The sequence below is a fragment of the Balaenoptera physalus genome (genome assembly GCF_965194825.1).
Source record: "Balaenoptera physalus genome assembly, chromosome: 1".
NCBI classification, from domain to species: domain Eukaryota; kingdom Metazoa; phylum Chordata; class Mammalia; order Artiodactyla; family Balaenopteridae; genus Balaenoptera; species Balaenoptera physalus.
Window position 1 is genome coordinate 162,436,911 of NC_138882.1, and position 19,576 is coordinate 162,456,486.

The 19,576-nt window shown below is 50.3% G+C and overlaps 1 protein-coding gene across 7 annotated transcripts in view; it reads left to right on the top strand.

Moving 5' to 3' along the window:
• HIVEP3 (HIVEP zinc finger 3) overlaps positions 1-19,576 on the top strand; it is a 508,837-nt gene that overhangs the window by 406,979 nt on the left and 82,282 nt on the right. For all 7 annotated transcript variants that reach the window (XM_082466057.1, XM_082466054.1, XM_082466060.1 and 4 more), the window contains one exon: positions 2,846-3,043. The gene's annotated coding sequence lies outside the window, so the exon portion shown is untranslated. The remainder of the gene's footprint in view (positions 1-2,845; positions 3,044-19,576) is intronic.

Consider the following 19,576-nt stretch of genomic DNA (forward strand, 5'->3'; position numbering starts at 1 on the left):
TGCTGCGCACGGGCTTTCTCTAGTTGCGGCGAGCGGGGGCTACTCTTCATTGTGGTGCGCGGGCTTCTCATTGCGGTGGCTTCTCTTGTTGCGGAGCACGGGCTCTAGGCGCGCGGACTTCAGTAGTTGTGGCACGCAGGCTCAGTAGTTGTGGCACACGAGCTTAGTTGCTCTGCAGCATGTGGGATCTTCCCGGACCAGGGCTCGAACCCGTGTCCCCTGCATTGGCAGGCGGATTCTTCACCACTACACCACCAGGGAAGCCCTATACCAAGTTCTTTCCCTGCCCAACTCTTCCCTCATGAGCTATCACTGCCTGTTACCTCCAGCCATATGGACCGCGTGCAATTTCTCGAACCTTCAGTCAGTTTGGGATCTCCTGTCTATTTACACTGCTTCCTTTGTTTGAGATGCCTTCTCTCTTTCTCACACATTCAGACACCATCAGAATTGACTGCTCTTTTCTTTACGCTTTCACCATGTAGCAGCTTAGAACCAGCGATGCTGTAATGCATTCCTTTGATTTCTTGCCCCTCACCCATCCCCACCCCAACTGTGATCCCCTTGAAGGGAGGGAATAAATCTTTGCTGTCTTTTATCTCCAGGACTTACTACCCAGCCTGGCCCCAAGTAGGCACTGAATGCACATCTGTTAAATGAATGAACGGCCGAATTAGGTTCTAAAGAGAATTGTTGTGTGCTGTGTGTGACACACCATGCCTGGCTCTAGGGGTGGGGGGATGAGTCAGACCAACCTGCCCCAGGTGTAGGCTGTCTACCGAGGCTTTAAGACTCCTGGAGTCTCTGTGCACAGGGGGTGCTGTTACTTACCCTAAGAGGCCAGCAGATGTGCTCTGGGCATTCTGGGGAAGCAGGACTTAAGTCCAGTTTGGCAGGAGCTGGGTGAGCCTTCTGAAGAAGGATGGGTAGGATTTGGCCAGGCAGACATGGTTATGGGGCGAGGGGAGTAGCATGTGAGCAAAGGCTCAGAGGTGGGAAATTGTGGACTGTGTTTATAGAATAACATGTTCTGGGACATTGGTGTTTCTATACGCGGAGGGATAGAGCCAGCTGTTTTTATTAATAATTTGAGATCTGTTGGAGGGCATGAGGTCAGATGTGGAGATGATGGAAAAACATGGAGTGGTGAAAAGTTTGGGTGCCTTGGACAACAGAATTGGGAAATCATAGACAGGAGCCACAGAGCAAGTTCAACCATTCCGCTGTGTGGTGGTGCGATGCTGCCCTGGGGTGTGGGACGGGGCTGGCTGGATTTGAGAGCAGCAGGTATAGCCGGGAGGGGACAGCAGAGGGGCTTTGGTTAGCTGTACATTTGTAGGAATCAGCAGTAGGATGTAGTTGCCAAAACATTAACTATTCCAAGGCTGTGTCAATATAAAGCATGGTGCCCGAGAGAAGGAAGGTGACAGTGCCCCAGGCGTGCGTGCAGGTTACCCCAGACCTAGATCACTAGATGCACTGGAATAGTATCATAGTATGACATGGGCTGAACCACGTGCCAGGCATGGGTCTAGACCCTTTACATGTACTGAATCGTTAAAACCCTGGGAGGTACTTGCCATTCTTAGCCCCTCTCATCAGGCAAGCAAGGCTCAGCAACTTTCCAAAGCAGAGGTAATGAGGAGAAGGCCCAGGCTGGAACCCAGGTACCCCGGCCCTAGGTGCCTTGTTCTCAGCCATCACTCCACACCACCTCCAGCAGACATACCAGAGTACAGCTCAAGGCAGCAGCGTGGATGTGACACGCCATGCCAGAATCAACTAGAACAGCTCAGGCTTTCTAGATCATGAAACATGTTCCTCTGTATTTTCTTGTTTGATTCTTACCACAGCCTGGTAAGTTGATTGTTAAAAGCTGGCGCAGTAAACGTTGTTGCCTCCCTTGGCCCTGAATGCTCTGTTTTGTCTGATGGTTTGGGGAATACAATGCGCACTTATGTCTATTATTGTGTTTAATTCTCACCCAGGCCCCAATAGGGGTCACTTTTGCAGGTTGTCTGGGTTTTTCTCTTGCCGTGTAACAAATTACTGCCAACACCGCGGCTTGAAACAACCCTCCTTTGTTAGCTCTCAGTCCTATAGGTCTGAAGTCGGGCACGGAGTGGCTGGGTTCTCTGCTCAGGGCTGAAATCAAGGTATCCGTAGGCTGAGTTCTCATCTGGAGGCTTAGGAGGAAATGCCGCTTTTCCAGGCTCATTCAGTTGCTGGAATCCAGGGCCTAGGGGGTTGCAGGGAGTCAGCAGGAGATTGCTCTCAGCTCCAAGAGGCTGCCCTCAGGTCCTTTCCACACGGCCCCCTCCACCTGCAAGTCAGCAAGTGCATGTCCAATCCTCCCCTTGATTCTAAGCCCTATGACTTCCTCTTCTGTGACCAACCAGAGAGAACTCTGCTTTTAAAGGACTTTCTCAATTAGGTCAAGCCAGGGAATAATCTCCCTATTTTAAGGTCAAGTGCGCCCTATAACAGAACCTAATTGTGAGAGTAAAATCCATTATATTCACAGGCCTAAGGATCACGCGTGATGCATACACCAGGGGTTACAGGAAACCTAAGGGCCGTCTTAGAATTCTGTCTACTTACTGGTGAAGAAATAGCGGCTTATAGAAGTTAGGTGCCAGGTACAAGGTAGAAGAATATGGTAGGCGCCAGGGCCGCCACGCCACACCGTCTCCCCAGGGACCATGGAGCTCTGGCCTGGAACCAAGACGAGCGGCCTGGGGAGGAGTTGGGGCCTGGGCTTCTGGGACCAGGCAGACACTGTTCTATGTCTAAAGAAGTTGACCAGACAAACTCTTTGACCATGTTTTTCGACCGTCCCCTGCAGGATTCGGGGTACGAACCCGGCAGCCTCAAACTAGTTCATGGAGGAGCCTCAAGCGACACTGGCCAGGAGAGCCCTCCCTTCCAGAGGGGAGAGCAGAGCGTGAGAGGAGGCAGCTGCTGCAGGAGTGGACATGAATGCTGGTTTTCAGAGAGAACAGCGTTTTAGTTTTGGTCATCGAAAGTGGTGCCTTCAGCACAGGTAGGAAACGGGCGGTCGATGAATGTGCTTGCTGGGGGCTCCATGTGGTCTTTCTTGCCTGAGCTTGCTAGAGTCCTTCCTCTTTAAAATGGATGGTGATGGTGAAGATGATGGTGGTGATGATTGCCTTCCTTGAGCCTCTGTGAAAGTTGGACGTCCTCGGGACTTCCTTGGTCAGGAGTAGAAACCTTGAGGGCCAACACTCTTTCACTGCCCCACACTGTCTCCCCCAAAATGCAGTCCTGTCTCCCCAGTCCCTCAGTTTCCATTCTGTCCTTGGCAACAACACCGCTTAAGGAACCACGGCCTCCCTACATGCCAACCCCACCATGCCGTCCTGCTGGCCAGCTCCACCCACTTCTCTGTGCCCCACCTCTGCCTCCCAGGATGGCTCTTGCCTAAAGAGGCCCTGCCACCCCCTCCCTAGTTAGAACATCACAGTGGGTACTGAAGACAGAGCAACATCTTTCAGGGCCCTCCCAGATATGAAGAAATGAAAGGATGTCGGGTGCTTAGCCCAGGCTGCATATTAGAATCACCTGGAGTTTTTAAAAATTCCAATAGCAGGGCCCCATCTCCAGAGAGACTGCCTGAACGGCCCTGGGAGAGGGCCCCAGCATGGCTATATATATGCTTATTTAATTTGTTTTTAGCTCTTTAGGTATGAGTTGTGGTTTCAGGTTAGCAGTTCAGGCTGTGATTCAGGGTAGGTGTGTGGTGTTAGAAGCTCTTTGGGTTGGGAATATGTCTTTGGATGTTTCGTCTGGCCGTGGAGTGCACCAGAATCACCCAGGGAGAAGGAGAGGGAGGGGGAGAGTACCTCTGTTAAAAAAAAAATGGACTCCTTGGCCCACCCAGGCATGTTCTCTGAATCAGGATCTCAGGAGGTGGGGACACAGGCATCTCTGTTTTTATTCTGATGCAGCCAGGGTTTGGGTGCTCTGGGGCCCCTGGAGATGCTTGTCCTGTGTTTGGGTCTGTGGGCTCCACTGTGAGTCCCAGTGGGTGCTTCCCAGCCTGGTGTGCCGTGAGCAGTGCCCAGTCCCTTCGTCCAAGCAGAAGTGTTCTCACTTACAGAGAGGAGGACAGGGACCCAGGCAGCCTTCAGAGACAGCATCTCTGTAGCTGTCTGAACTGCCCGGTTGCTGGGCCTGGGCCTCTGCCCACAGCTCTGCCATACCACGTGGACCCCCTAGACCCAGGCCATGATCAGGGTTCTCCAGAGGAGGCGGAGGAATCATCCCCTGGACTCTGATGAAGAATGACTGGGCATCTGAGCCTCAGTTTGAGGGCATGTTTGATGTGGTACCTAATAGTGGAGGCTCTGGATCTTCCCAAGTTCAAATTCCAGTTCCAGCCTTTACTACTTCGGGAGGCAGATTGCTTAGACTCTCTGCCTCGTCTTTCTTGCTTGGAAAATGGGAGAGTCATGGCTCTTGCCTTACAGGGCTGCTGGCGAGATACAGGTGAGGCCCTGGGATGTCGCCAGACACCTAGCAAGGGCTCCCCAACATGAGCAGCCCTCTGACTCATGCAGGCAGGTCGACCGCCACTCCGCCCTCCTCATTGCAGTACTGTGACACGTCTGCCATACTCTGCCATCTGGTCCCAGTGCATGAGTTCCTAAGAGAGAGTCAGGGTGAAGTTAAGGGCCAATGCTGCACATGGGGCCTGGCGCTTTGCAGACAAGACTGAGTCCTGCAGAAACCACAGTGAGGCTGGTTCTATGCCTCTTTTGTACAGGAAACTGAGAACAGAGAGGTGCAGTAATTTAAAGACAGTCACACAGCTAGTAAGGAGCAGAACCTCTGGCTACAAAAGACCCAGTACTTTCTTCTCCACTAAGATGCTTCCAAAAGAAAGGCAGTAACAGCTTCAAGGAGGACTTCTCCCCCAAGAGTATCTACCTTTTAATAGAAATCAGTAGCACCATAATACAAACGAATGGGTCCCCCTTCCTCGGCCTCCTGGGATACCTCATTGTACCTCGATTTAGCATTTGTCTCCTTGTGCACGTATCACAGTTAGCTGTACATGGTCTCCTCCACTAGCAGTCTCAGGGCAGGGTCTGAATTTATTCAGCTAGGTGTGCAGTAGACACTTGAACTATGCTGGAAGTAGAAACTTCTGAGGGTTGCAAGCAGAGAAATGGGGACACTGTCATGGGAAATACAGATGGGGGAATCCTCCCCCGACCTGGCACTTGTCCTTCCCTACTTCACTCTCAAACTCTCTTTTTTGTCCACGGGGGCCCTGGCAGCTGCATGGAAGCATCTGTAGGGGATGGGACCGGCCCAGAGGGAAAATGAGCTGTCAGTTCCAGTGAGAAATCTGGTCCCCACCCCTTCCCGTGCTCCCTCTGGGGAATACAAGCATACGTGAATAATGGGGTGCTGACTCAGTGCTTCTGGAGTGTCCAGGCACTCAGGGCCTACTGCTGGCACAGCTTCCCCCAGCCACCAGCGGGGAGGCTGGAATATATGGCATCTGAACGAGGTGGAGGGCTCAGGCCCAGGCAGGCAGGCAGGGGTGCCAGGTAGGAGCTGGCCGCGTGCCGGTCTTCGGTGGCCTGGCAGAATCCCCCGTGCCAGCAGGGCCCATTAATACCATTTGAGGCTTGGGAACGGGTATGTTGGAATTATTTGAGGGCAAGGAGTTGTGGAGTCATGGCCCTTCGCCTTTAGTACAGGCCTGGACTGGGGCTCTCTCCAGAGTAAAGGTAATTTTTGAATAAGCGATTGGATGATGAATCTAATTTGAAGACGGGTGTGAAAGCATTTTCTTAGCAGCAAAGCTTTCTGCTAGTAGTTTTCAAACTTTTATAGTTTTAGAAACCATTTTAAAAAGTCAAATCCTGCATGGAATGCGAAGTTAAAGTGGTAGTTTATTAACACACATTTATTTTCTAAGTTTAAAATGTTAACATCTATTTATTATGAGAATCCATTAACAGAGCAATGACTCAGCTTTGATGCATAAAAACATTGAACGCTCAGGGTCTAGATCAAGTGTCAGCAAACTACAGCCCGTGGGCCTAACCCAGGCTACCGCCTGATTTTTGTAAATGAAATTTTATTGGAACGCCGCTATGCCATTCGTTTAAACGTTATTTATGGCCGCTTTCCCACTCTAATGGCAGAGTTGAGTAGTTGTGACAGAGATTGTCTGTCCCACAAAGCCAAAAATATTTACTGTTTGGCCCTGTATAGAAGTTTGCTGATCTCTGTTCTAGATGATCATTGTATCGGAATATCAGCTGTAACATCCAGGATTGCTTCGTCATTTTTGTTTTGTTTGGCTTGGTTGCACGATATTAAGAAAATTCTAAATAAGACAATGTGAATTGGTAACAGATTTCTCATAGCTGATCTTGCAGCCCAGGATGGTCTTCAGTTCAATGTTATGTAGACATTTAAGGAGGAGGAGAAGGGAATTCTGGTTTGCATCACTAACAGTGTCAAACAGTTTCTTGGATTCCTTCTTATTACAGCACTCAGGAAGCACACAACCACTTACGACATCTTCATGATAATCCATGTAATCCATTCTCATATCACTGAAAGCTTTAGCATGTACTTGTTTGTGTGGTTTTACAGAAGTGTGTATAGTCCTGAATTTTAAAAACAACAACATAAAGATGCCCAGTTAGGGCTTCCCTGGTGGCGCAGTGGTTGAGAATCTGCCTGCCAATGCGGGGGACACGGGTTCGAGCCCTGGTCTGGGAAGATCCCACATGCCGCGGAGCAACTAGGCCCGTGCGCCACAATTACTGAGCCTGCGCGTCTGGAGCCTGTGCTCTGCAACAAGAGAGGCCGCGATAATGAGAGGCCCGCGCACTGCGATGAAGAGTGGCCCCCACTTTCCGCAACTAGAGAAAGCCCTCGCACAGAAACGAAGACCCAACACAGCCATAAATAAATAAATAAACAAACAAACAAACAAACCCAAAGTTTAAAAAAAAAAAAAGATGCCCAGTTAGAAGCTCTAGTCTTTCTAGTTGAAGACACATCTCAATACTGAAGTTCAAGATCCACCCCGGCCTTAGTCCGAGGTCTGTACAAACCACGTTCAGCTGGCCGCCCCCGTTGGCTCGACTCCGTGTTACAGTGTGCCGTAGAACATGTTTGGAAGTTCAGGTCCGTTTTCCATAACAGTTTTAATAGGGTCAAACTATATTTTTAGAATAAAATTCTCACACGACATTTGAAGAACCTCTGAAACACCTCTGCAGAACACAGTTTGAAAACTGCCCCTTCAGCAAATATTAGTGTTTCTCGTTTCTGTGCTGAAGGATAACGGAGGAGCCAAGGATGCTGAGTCGGGGTTGGGAGGCAGAGGAGTAGGTAGTGAAAGACGGTGGAGGAGAGCAGTGAGGGGATGCTGTCCATGGTGGAGAGGGTCACGGGGCAGGGAGCGGGGGGTGGTCAGTAGTGGGAAAAGTACTTGGGAAACACAGAGAAGCCCCAGGAGCTCCTGCCAAAGCTGGAGGTGTCTCCTAACAGTTGTTGGTGACTTAAACACAGCTCTCCGGAGCTGCTCTAATAACTTCCAGCCATGGGCTTGGGAGAAGAGGTCCAGAAGATTAAAATATGCTCAAAGACATGGTGGGGGAGAGTGTGGAAGGCTCTTACAAATCGCTTCTAATCATCATGCCAAGGACCTCTGAGGCCACTCAGCAGATCCAGGCAGGGGAGGGGGCAGGGGAGAGGGAGAGGGATGGCAGAGGGGTCCTCTGGGTCAGCATGCCAAGCCGGTTTATGCAGGAGGAGGACACGTGAGCGTGTGCAGTGCTTGTGAGTGACCTGGATGGGGACAGATGTCAAGGCCCCGAGGAGGTGGTGACTGGTGTTGGGCAGTGGCTTTGGGCATTCGAGGCAAAGCCCACATAGCCAGGAGTAAAACCCAGGAGTCCCGGCTCCCAGGCCCCCTGCCTTCCCCTCGGAGGGTGCAAGGAAGGGAGGGGCAGGCTGGTGGCTTCGGGAGGCTGTGGGCTGGAGAGGGCCTCTCGGGGATAAAAAAGCACAAGTTCTTTCTGAGGTTTTGCTGCTCACCCCATAGAAAAAGAACATTGTTAGATTTTAAAAGGGTGACCTCATTTTTTTCTTATTTACATAGCCCTGTTTGTTTATATAGCCCTTTAGAAATAGCAAACGTGTGCTAAGCTTAGTGCTCCCCCCACCACCAGCGGCAGAGCCACTGTGTGGGGAGAAACACCTTTTCATCTAAGAGAGGGCAGCCTTGTTTCCGAGGACAGATGGGAGCAAAACGGGACAGGTAGGAAGTTTCGTGGTTTTTCGTGTCGCTTTTCCAAAATAGCCACATGCCTGCCTCCCACTTCCTGCCTGGCTCGACTCAGGGTAGATTTTCTCCTGCAGAGGACTTGTGTTCTGTGGATTCTCAGAGATGCTTGAAGGGATCCGTCAACAAGCAAACAGGCTCGACCCCGGAGACCTTGAGCTTGGCACTTTGCGTCCCGCCTCTGCTGCTTACCAGCTGTGTGACCTTGGGCAAGCTGCTTCACCTCTCTGTGCCTCATCTGTAAAATGGGGATAACAACACTCCCTGCGGTGGCTGTGCAGATTAAATGAGGGAGTATGTGTGAAGGGCTTAGCCCAAGGCGGTCACACAGCAACTCTTTTTTTTTTTTTTTTTTTAATTTATTTATTTATTTAATTTACTTTTGGCTGTGTTGGGTCTTCGTTTCTGTGTGAGGGCTTTCTCTAGTTGCAGCAAGCGGGGGCCACTCTTCATTGCAGTGCGCGGGCCTCTCACTATCGCAGCCTCTCTTGTTGCGGAGCACAGGCTCCAGACGCGCAGGCTCAGTAGTTGTGGCTGACGGGCCCAGTTGCTCCGCGGCATGTGGGATCTTCCCAGACTAGGGCTCGGACCTGTGTCCCCTGCATTGGCAGGCAGATTCTTAACCACTGCGCCACCAGGGAAGTCCCCCACACAGCAACTCTTAATGAATCTCTTAATCCACAACAGCAATTGTGATATCCATCCCCCGCCTGGACAGTTAGTTATGGCAGCCTCCCAGCCACCTTCCCTTCCTGCCGGCTTGTCTGCTCCAGCCCATCCCTATGTTGGCCCAAAATAATAGATAAAGCTCCAATCTGACCGTACTGTCTCCTCCTTAAAATCCACCCAGAGCTTTCAAAGCCCGTGGCCAGGATCCGCGAAACTTTCTTTCGAAATGGCCAGGTGTAAATCTTTTAAGCTTTGCCAGCCGTACAGTCTCCTGCAGCTACTCACCTCCATTGTTGCTACGTGAAAGCGGCCATGGACAGTGTGTAGAAGACCTGGCGTGCCTGTATTCCAGTAAAACTTCATGAACAAAAACAGGCAGCGGGCTGGATTTGCCAACCTCTGACCTACGAGTCGGGTCCAACTCCTTAGCTCAGCATTCTTAGTCCAGCCGTTCCCGTCATCTCCATCCTTCTTCCTCCTCCTCCCTGGCTCCTGTGGAACTCCTCACACTTTAATCCTTTGCGCCTTCTCTCTGGAATTTCCTCCTCTGCCTCCTGTGGAACTCCTCACACTTTAATCCTTTGCGCCTTCTCTCTGGACTTTCCTCCTCTGCCTCCTGTGTGCCCCTCCCCTGTGGCATTAGGAAACTTTGCTCTGGGATTCCGTGGTCCCCTATCTTTACTTCTACTCTGTCTTTACTGTTAGGGAGTACCCCCAGGCAGGAATTCTGCCATTCTCCTATGACACTGCAGTGCATGTGTTGGTCTTTGTAGATGCTCAGTAAGTGTCTGTGATCAAACACAAAGATCTGCGAGAAGACGGTTGCCCTCAGGGAGCTTACAGGCTGGTTAGGAAGCTAGGATGTGAGCTGGTGAAAAGCCAGCCAGCAACCCAGGCAGGAAACGAGGGTGCATGGATTTATCGGGATACCGATGACAAGTTGGAGGAAGGAGAAGGCCTTTGAGTCGGACCTTACAGGATGGAAAAAAGACTAGCAGAGAGAGGGAGGTCAGGAAGGCTTTCTGTGCTGGGGAAATGGCAAGAGAAGAGCAGACTCAGGTCTGGGTTCAGGGTGATGAATGGACAGACCAGTAGGGTGAGGGTCTGATCAGGGGTTGGGTGGGTGGTGAGGGAGTTTGGACTTCATCCTGCGAGCCAGAATTTCTCTAAGTGTGATCCATAGCTCCCTCCGCTCCAACAGAATTGCCTGGGGTGTTTCTTTAAAATGCAGCTTCTGGGGCTCTGTCTCAGACTGGGGGCTAGGAGCTGCAGGGGGTTAAGGCCACGGTCCAGAAGAAGCTGCAACATTGTTGGGGGTGATGATCATGAATATTCTTCAGATTGACGTCACCTGCGGGCATCACAGCCAGGCTGGGGAGAGTTGAGGTAGGGATGCTTGATCTTCTCCCAAAGCAGATGAGGGCACCCAAACTCAGACATGGCAAGTGACTTGCCCAAGGTCACACTGTGAATTACTTGCAGTTATGGGCCTGACTAGTTCTGGAACAGGGCCTGGGGTGGTCCTGGAGGTTCCACAGAGGTGGGAGGGACAGGCACGGTGACTGTCCCAGTGCCCAGAACAGCCTGGTGCACACTGGTACTTGGTCAGCAAGTGCTGAACAAATGAGGGCATGGGTGGGGTGGGTGGGTGGATGGATAGTATGGGGGCAGAGGAGAGTGGAGGTAGTTTTGAGATAGTTCTGATGTTGCAAGCCTGAAGGTTTAGGAGAATAGTGATACCAGAAGCATAGGAGAAGAAAAGATGAGTTTGGTGCTAAGCATATTGAATTTGAGAGGCCAGCAGGATGGCCAAGCCAAGAGGTTGACAGCTGGAAAGGCAGGGTTGGGGAGTTCCGGGGACAAGGCAGGTGATGTGTGCAGCTGTGGAAGCTGCTAGTAAGACAAGGTGAGAAATGTAGAGAGAGACAAGTAGGGGATTAAGGACCAAAACCTGAGGAACGAGCACAGGCATCCAGGAAAAAAAAGGTTCGGGTGAAAGAGTCAAGAGAAGTGCTCAGAGGGCCAGGAGCGGAGTCGGGATGGGCCGGGGCAGACGGAGAAAAGAGAGATTTCAACAGCCAGTCACCCGGGTAACTCAGCTTGGGCCCCTCTTTAGAATAAAACCAGCCAACCTCAAAGAAATTGTGCCATAGGTAAATAAAAATGTCAATCCAAATAAAACCAAAATCACGAGTTTCTGTTTGCTTGGGATTTGTGCTCCCTGCCGGCAGATCTGCAGGTGTGGGAGAGTGGGCGAATCCTGGACCCGCCTGTCCCACCTGTCAGGACAAGCCCTGCTGTTTTGTCTCTGCCCGGTTCTGGTTGGCATGCTTCCTGGGGATCACTCTGTTGCTTGGAGCCTTCGCCTTCCTCTCCTGTGCCTCACTTTCCCGCTTCCCTTCCACCTCTCTCTTTATTCATTCAACAGATATTTATTATTGGGAATAAAGCTCTGTGCAGAGGAGCTCAGCTGAGGCCCCTGAACACAGTGGGGCCTGTAAGTCACCCACTGGAGAGATTTTTAAAAAACAGAGAGAGATTCCTGAACTTGCAAATTCAAGTTGCCTAAAAGCAAGAAGGAGCCAGCGATGCCTGGGTCCTCACAGCCCCGTCTGGGCCGCTTCTGTGTGGCTGCTTCTGTGAATGAGCCGTTCTGGATCAGCTCTGCCTGGGCTGTGGGTCTGGGAGGCACTGAGGCCCCGGTGTCAGGGTGTTTCCCCCACAAGGCCCTAAAGATATAGCATCTGGGCTAGCTCTAGCTGGCCTCCCTGGAGCTTTCAGAGTCTCTCCTTTCATTGATCCTGCTTGTGCCACCAAACTTGTCCCCTCCCCCCACGCCTAACACACACACTCACACACACTATGTCACAGTGACACCAGGACCTCCGTCACCATCATCCATCCTCAAAGGGGTAGATCACCTTTAAAATCAGCCCTGCCTGGACAGATGGTGCCGCGTACCGTTTTAAGTGACAAAACACACACATTCCTGCCTCTGAATATATTGTCACCTTATCACGTATTGTTTTGTGAGATATTTAAGATGTGAACATATTATCTATAAAATAAATATAAAGGTATTATCTTTTACTTATATAAGGTATGTAGTAGGTGACAAGATGACATCAGGAAAGGAAAGGAATCAGGCGGTTAGGGAGGGCTCACCAGAGAGGTGGCATTTGAGCAAAGACCTGAGGGGTGAGAGAGTGAGTCCTGGGGCACCTGGGGAAGAGTGTTCGGGCAGAGGCGGGATCCTGCCAGGTGGGAACAGCAAGGAACAGCAAGGAGACCAGTGTGGCTGGAGGGGCAGGGGTGGGGGCGGAGGAGGAAGATGGTGGCAGAGGGTGAGTGTGTGCAGTTAATTGAGAAGCCGCTGGAGGTCCAAGCCCTGGAGTGGCCTGATCTGCCGAATGTTCTGGAAAGCCCAGCCGGCTGTGTGTGGAGACCACACTGCAGGAAGCCAGGGCAGCATGGGAGGCTGGTGCCGGCATCAGGAAACGATAATGTCGCAGACCAGGGTGGCAGCTGTGGAAAGTGGTTGGATTCTGGGTATAGTCTGAAGGCAGAGCCGACATGATCCACCAGCAGATGGGATGTGTAGTGTAAGAGAAAGAGATTAGGGAGGAGAGCCCTGCTGGTGCTCACATTTGCTCACTCTGCTCTCAGGCTAGTCAACCTCTCTAAGCCTCAGTTTTCCTCATCTGGAAAATGGGGCAGTTGGATCGATAACTTCCCAGATCTCTTCTGGCTTGAAAACTCACTACTTCAGCTTAGGTCACTGGTGGCTGGCTTTAAGGATGTGGGGTGGAACTTGTGCTTTAAAAAGGGGGCTTAGACTAGACACAACTGACAAAGAAAGAAAAGGGAGACGGGCATTCCAGGCAGAGGGAACGGCAGGAGCACAGACTAGGGGGCAGGGTCAAGAGGCCCAAGAGCGATGCTGAGGAGCAGTGAGCAGACTCCATGGCTGGGGCCGAGGACCTCGGGAGGAGGATTCCGGGGGCTGCAGGGACGGGCACGCTACGCCCTTTGGAATAAACCAGCAGGTTCAGGGCCCGAGCGTTTTTTGCAAATACTGAGGCCCTCGATTTTGAGCCTTTTCAGATGGATACACTCAGGCAGGAAGGAACAAGGCTTGGCTGCTGTCCGGGGAGAGTTAACCTCCTGGCCCAGCATTGCATAACCGCAAAGCCTGCAGAGCGCAAGGAGACTCTTCTGTGTGGCAGCCAGAGTGGCAAGCCTGGTGGCTCTGGGCTCTGGCACCGTCCCGCAGCGGAACAAACAGCCCTCCCTTCCTAGATAATGGCCCTCATTGAGCATTGTGTCCATGGCCAGCACCCAGCGCAGGGCAGCTTAGCCTGGGTAAGTTTCCTCTCTTGGCTGCTTAGCAAAATGTTTACACTAAGCCTTTCTAGTAAGACGGTTCCTACGAACCAGCAGGCGGAGAAGCTAGAGAAAAGTGCCCCCCAGCGACCCTGCTCCCGGCTCAGAGAAATGCTTTTGCACACCCCACGTGTGAACCTGGGTTGGTCATTGCCCTCCAGGACTCTTTTGTAAAATAAGGCATTGAGCTGGAAGATGCGTGAAGGCCTGTCCGGTTCCAAAATTATTGGCGTTTTCTCTAAGTGAAGAATGAGTCCATTTTCTCATTGGGTGGGGATAGAATTAGTCTGTCCTTTAATACTTCACAAAGGGCCTTTTTCTCAGGAAGGCATGTGTGTGATTGGGGGGAGCTGAAGATAAGAACTCTGAACCCTACCGACTTGGATCTCTCCTACTGCACCGTTGGCACCAGCAAAGACGCTGCCCCTCTGTGCGTGTGTCCTTCAACGGGGAGGAGGTCACCCCAGAGGATGCTGTACTTTAAGAGGTATCTGGACCAGCCGTAGGGGACACCAAACCACGTGGACAGAGGAACATTTGGGGAAACTGGAGTAGAGAGGACTGTCGTCAACCATCCTAGGGGTCATCCTGGAGAAGAGGGGTCAGAGGTGTTCTGTGGGGTCCTCGGGGCAGAATCAAAACCAGTGAGTGAAAATCGCATGGCTCATCCTTAGGAAGACGCCTGGAACAATAGGCCCCATAATAATCCAGCCCAAAACACACATACCCTTTGACCCATGGTCCCACTTCTGGGAATCCGGCCTATGGAACAATAGCACCAGTCCGTAAAGTTATGTGTACAAAGGATGTTTATTGCAAAATTCCAGTGGCAAAAAAATTAGAAAAAAATGTGACACTCAACAGTAGGGAAGGCTCGAAGGTATTATATTCAACCCGTGGCCCATCATTCAGCTATTAAAAAAGAATGAGGGGATTCCCTGGTAGTCCAGTAGTTAGGACTCTACGCTTTCACTGTTTCACTGCTGAGGGCCTGGGTTCAATCCCTGGTTGGGGAACTAAGATCCCATAAGCCAAGCTGTGCGGCGTGGCCAAAAAAAAAAAAAAAAGAGTGAAAGAGACAGACCCTGTCTCTGTTTAGAAAGGCAGTGAGTGCAGTGGTTAGGAACACAGAGGCAGGAGGCAGGCTGCCAGGGTTCAGATCCGGATCCCGCAAACTGTGTTCCATGACTCTCTGACCATCAGTCTTCCCTTTGGTGAAGCAGGAATTATAATAGTGCCTGCCCTATGGGCTTGATGCAGGTGCCTGGTATATAGGAACTGCTCAAAAAATGTTGGCCTTTGACCTAGAAAGATTGTCCGTGAGAAAAGCAAGGTATGGAGAAGTGTACACAGGGTGATTCCATTTTTACAGAAACAAAAAAATGCTTCCCCCACCCCCCTTGCAAAAAGAGGAGAGCAATGGCTGCCGCCCCAGGTCTTGAGCGGCCTCCTGAGCACAGTCCCTAAGGGAGGCTTGCGCCGTGGGCAGGAGGGTGCACCAGTGCTCTTGAAGGTCCCTTCCAGCCCTGAGACTCTGAGACATTGTAGGCCCATCTCGGCAATCTCAGCGTACATCCTTGCCTGGCATTTGACCCAACCAAATAGTCTGCTGTTCACCATATATATGCCAGGGAAGACTTGCCATTTTCACAGACGGGGAGCAAGGACACTGTTGGTGGCTTGGTTTTATAAAAATGCTCATTGCCCCAGTGTGGTGCTCCATCAGTGGGGCCCATGTGGATCCAGCTGGGACTCTCCAAGTGCGGCGCAGACCCCACTTGGCTTGTGTGAGCCACACCAAGGATGCCATGGCCTAGGCTTGAGACGGACTCTGCCTCGGTCGGCCTCAGACACGCTCAGATTCACCCCCCCCCAAGTGCCACAGGCTTCGGGAGTCGAGGGAGAGGTGGCAGGCTGAGAAGACCCCCAGCTGGGGTGTACCTGACATGGAAATCAGCACCATTTCCTCTGCTCCAGTTAGAGCCGCTTGAGATGGGCACAGAGCGTTATATTAGCAGAGAGAAAGCACACTTGTTTAAAGGGCTAGTACTAGATTTATTCATGTATTTAACAAATACATTTAAATTTTTAAAAATATTTCAACCAAACAACGACAGCAAAATACACAATAATAGAACAAACAGTGGTAAACCCACTAAGCCGCTTAAAAAAGACTTCAGCAAACACAGCAGAAGCTGCTGCATAGCCTTCCATAATCGCAGGTCCCTCCCCGCGCCCCCCAGAGGTGACCATCCTCCAGAACTTGCTGTGAACATCTCAGGGTTGTTCTCTGAACACCTACTATGTGCCAGGCAGAGTGCTGGGTGCTGATTCACCCTGGGGAACAAAACAGACACGGTTCCCACCCTCATGGGGCTTGTGGAGTTGGGTGAGACCCCGGTCCCTCTATTAGAGGCCTTCGGTGAGCGCCAGTCTTTGGTTACGTAAATGGTCACCTGTCCATCTGGGGCAATGACAAAGGCGAGCCTGGAAGAAGTCCTGACCCCTGCCCTGTCACCAGCCTTGTGACTGGGGGCAAGTCTCCTGAGTGTTGGTCTGTCACACACGAGCTTTGAACTAGATGACATTCAAGGGCCTTCCAGCTCCACGATTATGGGGGGCATGGGGGAGCCCAAACCACATCTGCCCAGGGACCCGCTCCATCACTCTGGCAGGTGGAGGGGGTGAGGGGGAACTTGGCTGCTCATGAAAGGGGGCGCACCCTCGTGCATCCGAAGTGAAGTGGTGGCGGGGGGGGCTTTTGTGCAGGACACAAAGCACTAGTAGAACATGAGGTGGTTTTAGGGGAACATGGGTGAAATCCATTTTTTTAAGAGTAATTTCTTACTATTAATACAGTTAAATAAACACCTAGAGTTGGCAGTTACACCCATGATCCCTACTGCTAAGATGAGGCTATGTTTTAACAAGTCAAATTCAAGTCAATGTAAATTAAAGTTTTATATAAATAACCGTACAGATGGTATGTGTTTCTGGCGAAACGTGACATGGTGGTCACCAAATGGCACCGCATTTCCCAAACAAGAGCTAATGATGTAAAGGGTGGGGCCCACCTGGCATCTTTAGAGGCCAGCAGAGCCAGCCTGGAACTGGCACGTCACAGCCCAAGAAGTATTGGAGGAATGACTTCATGAATGGCTCCCCCTTTGAAACAGCAGGAGAGAAATTCCCTTCAGATCTTAGTGCCAAGAAGAGCTGTGCTTTTTCTGAGAAACTGCTGTGCTTATTGTCAGGACACTGAAAAGGTACGACTAACTGTGTTGTCCTTCCTTCTTTTACTGCCAGGAAGCCCTACCCTGAACCTAGGACCCAAACAGAGCCACCACATGGGGCTCCTAAGCTACTTATCCATGTTCTTTTACCCCTTCTGCTGTAGACCTTACGTCTTCCATTTCCCCTGGGTTGATGCATCATTTTTAACGCAAGCTCCGATTTTGTTTGTGCAAACCACATCAGGTCCTCTGTGGAATAAAGCAAGTTAAAATTGAAAAAAAAAGGAAATTAAGTAATTAATTAATCAATTCCTGTACAAACTGCCGAAGACCAAAACATTCTTGGCTCTACTTAGCCTGTTGGGATTTCCTGCCAGGAGGTGCTGCTTCCCGGCTAATGTCTGGGTTAGACAGAGATGGTGGCCACTGTCGGTTCTGCACTCCTAGATCTGAACCAGCCAAGCGCTGGGGACCCACTCCTCCAGGAGTTGAACTTCGAGGCCACCTCAGAAATGGGACTCTCTCTCCAGACTCAGGGCTGGGCATGGCTGTCTCCCTACCAGAGAATCGGGTTTGCAGGCAGCTGTTCCCTTGGGCATTCCTGAGGGCACTGCAGGGCTCTCAGTCTCCCTGTGTGATTGGTTCCTACCAGCTGGTTCTGCTGCTGGCCCCAGACTGTCCAGACTGTGACAACATCTCCTGTCTGACTCCCATACTGCCCAGTCCCGTACATCTGCTGCCAGACCCTATGCTGTCCTGAGGGCTCATAGCGCCCACTCCAAACTGTATGGTCTCCCTGGCATTATGGCCTCAGAACCTCTGGGGGCCAGGGTGCTCTTAGAAGCACCATGAAATACTAATATTTTTAAAGCAAATGAGTGAAAACATTATGCTCAGTGAAAGAAGCCAGACACAAAAGACCATGTATTGCATGGTTCCATTTATATGAAAATGTCCAGAATAGGCAAATTCATAGAGACAGAAAGTAGATAAATTAACAGTTGCCAGGGGCTGGCGGGGAGGGGAATGTGGATTGACTGCTAAGGGGTATGGGGTTTCTTTTTGGAATGATGAAAATGTTCTGGAATTACATAATGATGGTTGCACAATCTTGTGACTATACTAAAAACCACTTAATCATACATTTAAAAGAGTGAAATTTATGGTATGTGAATTATACTAGATACCGTCTAATGGAGCAGGTTCCAAAAAGTTATGTTCATGAGAGAGACACTCAAAGTTTAGAAAATTCTATTTATTAATAGATTAATATAGTCACTAGTCTTGAAAATGAATACACCCCCTTTTCCAGAAAGGAATCAAGGTGACTTCTGTAAACTATCCGTTAGCTAAGGTTTTCCACAATCATAACTTCATTCATTCGTTCGTTCTTTCACTCACAGACACCCATGAGTGCCTACCATGGGGCAGACACAGAGAACGTCAAGGGAGTTAAAACACAGTTCTGGGGACTTCCCTGGTGGTCCAGTGGTTAAGACTTTGCCTTCCAATGCAGGGGGTGCGGGTTCGATCCCTGGTTGGGGAGCTGGGGTCCCGCATGCCTCGCGGCCAGAAGGCCAAAACAAAACAGAAGCAATATTGTAACAAATTCAATAAAGACTTTAAAAATGGTCCACATCAAAAAAAAAAAAAAAAAAACTTAAAAAAAAAACCCAAACAGCTCAGCTCTATAAAATCTGTAGCTGGAGATACGACATGTGAAACCATCAGTACAGTGAGGGGTACAATAGAAACTGTCTTGAGCCCAGCATGTAATAGTAAGCATTCAAAAATTGGCAGTGATCTTTGCCACAGGAGAGGGGAGCTATGAGTGACCTGGACGGGGAGATGGGTGTGATCCTGTTTGGGAAAGAGAAATCGCTCACTTGGGCCAAAACCCATTAGGAAACCCATTTGGACAGGTTTGTGGCATGTTAGAAGGACTTGGAGTTCTTGGGAAGGGAGTGGGGAGTCCCTGCAGGCCAGTGAGCAGGGCTCTGCCTTGCCTGGCACCCAGGGAGGTGAGTCAGCAGCCAGCGGTCCTGGCTGCACTCCACCACTCCCTCCCTGGGGCATCCCTGTAGTTCCCCCTTCTAGGTGCCCCAGAGCCTCCCGGTCTGTGCCCTGGAAGGGGGCACTGTATTAATCCTGCCAGACTCGTGGGGACAGCAACTAGCTGAGGCCACCCCCTTTCTGCATCACAAACAAGAAACACCACTGGGTCTCCTGAGTTTCTGGGTGAAGGAAAAAGAGACCAGGATTTCAGGTCCCACCCCTGCCCATCTTCCAACCCCTGCCCATGTGTCTTTTTGAATTATGGTTTTCTCTGGGTATATGCCCAGTAGTGGGATTGCTGGGTCACATGGTAGTTCTATTTTTAGTTTTTTAAGAAACCTCCATACTGTTCTCCATAGTGGCTGTATCAATTTACATTCCCACCAACAGTGCAAGAGGTTTCCCTCTTCTCCACACCCTCTCCAGCATTTATTGTTTGTAGATTTTGTGATGATGGCCATTCTGACAGGTGTGAGGTGATATCTCATTGTAGCTTTGATTTGCATTTCTCAAATAATTAGTGATGTTGAGCATCTTTTCCCGGAGAAAACCATAATTCAAAAAGACACATGCACCCCAATGTTCATTGCAGCACTACTTACAATAACCAGGACACGGAAACAACCTAAATGTCCATCAGCAGAGGAATGGATAAAGAAGATTGGTACATATATGCAATGGAATATTACTCAGCCATAAAAAGGAACAAAATTGGGTCATTTGTAGAGACATGGATGGACGTAGAGACTGTCGTACAAAATGAAGTAAGTCAGAAAGAGAAAAACAAATATCGTATATTATTGCATATATGAAGAATCTGAAAAAATTGATATGGACGATCTTATTTACAAAGCAAAACTAGAGACACAGACATAGAGAACAAACGTATGGATAC